The sequence below is a fragment of the Cervus elaphus genome, chromosome 1 (genome assembly GCF_910594005.1).
Source record: "Cervus elaphus chromosome 1, mCerEla1.1, whole genome shotgun sequence".
NCBI classification, from domain to species: Eukaryota; Metazoa; Chordata; class Mammalia; order Artiodactyla; family Cervidae; genus Cervus; species Cervus elaphus.
The window spans coordinates 20,860,900-20,864,895 of record NC_057815.1 but is presented as its reverse complement, the minus strand read 5'-3'; positions in this window follow the sequence as shown (position 1 = coordinate 20,864,895).

Below are 3,996 nucleotides of genomic sequence, written 5' to 3'. Positions count from 1 at the left end.
GGAGAGGGAAAAGGTTTCAGTGAAGCATAAGAGAAAGGAGCAATTTCTTTAAACTGGAAAATGGGACATTTGGGCAGTTCCCATCAGGAATAAAGATCCACACTCCATTTCCCACTCCTTGGAAGCTGCTGGGGTTGCCAGGAGGTGGACCTCCGGAGTCTGGATCCTTTAGAGCTGGAGACTTCCACAGTGTAGGTGAGCAAAAATTGAAACTCAGACATTATCTTCTCCAAGGCACCAGGAGGTGGCAGAGTGGAGATTTAAGCCCAGAGCTGTCTAGAAGCAAATGCACATTCTGTTAGAATTATCTGAGCTTTATGCACAAACATGGTTTTCTAACTGTAGTGAGTGAGGATAGTTACCTTACATATGGGGAGGGAATTTTCTTTCAAGTACCTTGCAAAGGGTGTGGCAGGAAAAGCTCAGAATTTTGAATCAAATGACATAGGTTTGAATCACAGCTGAGCAATCTTTGATGTTGTCAACTGCAAAAAGGAAATAATAATGCCTAGCCCATTTGTTTACAATATAATTGAACTGATAAGTACCTTTTAAACTGAAGGATTACATATTAAAGTTTTTTCACTTCCTGCCCTTTAAGACTGTCCCTGTGATCGGGTATTACATAACAATACAAGATAAATACTAAGGGTTCATAGACATGAAATTCATTTTCTGGATTCAAAAATATATCCAGATTCATTTTCAGGATAAGTATTTTCTTGAAATAAAAAGGCAAACTTGTCCTTAGAATATTAACCAAAATTATATACGTACATAAAAATTTGATGTACTCTTATTGCTTAATACTCTAGACAGCTTGATGGCAAATGTATAGTTACTAGATGTACACAGAAACAATATAAACCAAAACAGCATTTGGATTTTTGCGTAAAAGGAAGATTTGGATTTAAAACTCAATTAGAGTTTTGCAACAACTTAGACCGCTAAGCTTTAACCTCTATGGTATTTCATTTCTCACATATAAAATGAAAATAGTGATATTAAGATATGCCACAGCAGTGTGGAGGATAGTGAATTCCTCAAATGCAGGATGTATCATGCTGTCATAATAGCTGCTCAATGAATATTAATTCCTCTTAGACTAGAAAGACACTCCAAATCACATACCTAAACCCTCTTACATTGAGATGAGGAGATCATGCCCCCAAATTTTATTTGCTTTAATTCATTGGAAGCAAAGCTATCAGAATTATTAGAACCGTGAGTCCTGACCAGAATGTATCAATATGCTAGATATTGATAGTAAATAATTTCCTACAACATAAATTAAATTCAAGTCTTGAGGAAAGTCTTATTACGCAATGAGGGAATTTAACTTTTGGTTAAATGCACCATGTAAGCCAGCACAGTGAGTTACCTCCTTTATTACTTTTGGAAACTTGCTCAGGAAGCAGCCGTGTTCTAAAGGGTCACATCATCATCATCACCTTCAGTGCCATAAGCTAAATGTGATTCGAAGAGTAAATGTCAAGGTGGAAAATTTCTTAGTGGTTTAAATCATGGCCAGGAAGTCAGGTATCATAAATACTCACCTTTAGTTTTGTCTTAGGAAAGTGAAACAGCTTCCTCTTAATCGTGCTGAGGCACTCTCGCTGATGGAGATGGTTATATGAAGAATCAGCTGTTACTCTGTGGCCTGACACTTAGCAGGACCAAACCCCAGAGTGGAATTTTCCCCCAAAGCATCTTTTTTTTCCTAGTGAGAATCGGATTAAGGGCTTCCCTGTTGGCTCAGACAGTAAAGAATCTGCCTGCAATACGGGAGAGCCAGGTTTGATCCCTGGGTTGGGAAGATCCCCTGGAGAAGGACATGGCAACCCACCCCAATATTCTTGCCTGGAGAAGTCCATGGGCAGAGGAGCCTGGTGGGCTACAGTCCATGGGGTCACAAAGAGTTGGACACAACTGAGCAACTAACACTTTCACTTTCAAGGATTAAATGACTTAAGTGGATCTTCAAGTACCTCTCTTTCAGTAAAAGCTGGGAAGGCCAGGGTTTTTTTTATCTCTGTGTTCTTTGCTTCTTTGCATCAGGTGGCCAAAATATTGGAGTTTCAGCTTCAGCTTCAGTCCTTCCATGAATATTCAGGACTGGTTTCCTTTAGGACTGACTGGCTTGATCTCCTTGCAATCCAAGGGACTCTCAAGAGTCTTCTCCAGCACCCCAGGTGGAATACTCTGGCCACCTGATGAGAAGAGACTACTCACTGAAAGAGGCCTTGATGCTGGAAAGGACTGCAGGTAAAAGGAGAAGAGGGCAGCAGAGGGTGGCGTGGTTAGATAGCATCACTGACTCAATGGACACGAATTTAAGCAAACTCCAGGGAACAGTGGAGGACAGAGGAGCCTGGCGTGCTACAGCCCATGGGGTTGCAAAGAGTCAGACATGACTTAGCAACTGAATAACAACAACATTCTTTGCTTCTCTCTGAAGCACTTTTAATCAACTTCAGATTTGCTTAAGAAATTTTCTTCGTGTGCAAGAGGTAATGCTCGTTAGCTGAGTAAGTTAGTAGTTTAATTTATTGTTTATAGCCTATTTCTGAAACAGATTTATTGCTGAATTATTCACTGAGTTAATTCATATGCTTTGGGGAGCACTTTCTCAGTTTTCACATTTATTAAGTAACATGTAATGGATTTTTTTAAATTTAATGTTCTTAAATATATAATTGGGCTTCCCTGGTGGCTCAGCTGTTGAATACTTAATATTCATCTCTCTATAATTTAGTTCAGAAAAATCTTCTTCTCTTTAGTCCCCAGCTATGACATGTTCCCTCATATCATCACCCTTCCACATGGTCCTGATCCTGACCCTTCCTCTTCACACTTGACCTGACAGGCTCCTGCTGGCTCTTCACATCCAGAAGTAAGCATTGCTTTTCAAGAGCGAGTCAGCTGAGAGAACAGTATGTGTGTTTTCCTCGGGAACCATCTGATTGAAACTGAATTCAAATGAAGTTAATTTTAAAGACTCAGAGGAATCATATAGAATCCAATAGCAAGAAGTGGTTTGAAGGGATGGGCAGGGAGTCGCATCCCTTCAGCTCCTCCACCAGATTTCTCAACAGATTTCTCCAGCCCATTTCCCATCACTCAGAACCCTGCCATTACTGTTAGCACTCAATAGGGCAGAGTGAGGAACAGATACAGTTCAGCCAAGTGGATGATTAATTTCCAGACACATTTTCATAATCTGAATATGAATTCAGACTACAAGGACTTCTGGCAACAGCTATTCACTTTTTTTTTTTTGTAATTTTCAGTAAGGAAACCTGGACTGTAATATATCCCTTTCCTTGTAGAATTTAGATGACAAGGAGTAACCGACAGCTTTAGACACCTTACTTTTCATCCCAAGCCCCTAAAATTTTGCTGTCAGGGAGGCCCTGCCTTGAGTTTTCAGGAGACAGTTCAACACGGATAGAAGATGAACCGGCTGCTCTTTCTCCTCTTTTCACAAACTGCTGGCTGCTCCCTGACATGGTATTTTCCTCTGCCCTGCTGGGACCCCGCAGCAAACCTCACATACGCTTTGAAAGCCTGTGGCTCGCCAATCCACTCCCAACTTATGTCTAAGCCAGGAATCATTTCACTGGGATGATTACAGTGGACTTATAAGGAACTGGAAGAATCTCATGGACTCCAATCTCGGGACGGCTTCCTGAGAAATGGGACAGTTACAGGCTCCATCTCCATCTCCCCTCTCAGCCTCTCTTCTCCTTCGTGTTCTCAGCTTTAGCCTGCAGGGTCACTGTTCTTGTCTCTTTCTGTAGACACATGAGAATAGTCTGTGCAGGACTTTGACACACCACGGCCCTGAGTCGGGTGCCCACCCTAGGTGATCTTATAGATTCTGTCCACAGTATGGTCTGACTGGGTATTTTGGGTTGTTTCTCACTCTGGGAGAGAGCACCTCATAGTCTCTACCTTATCTCTGTGCCTTTCTGCAACCCAATCAGACTTTTGCAC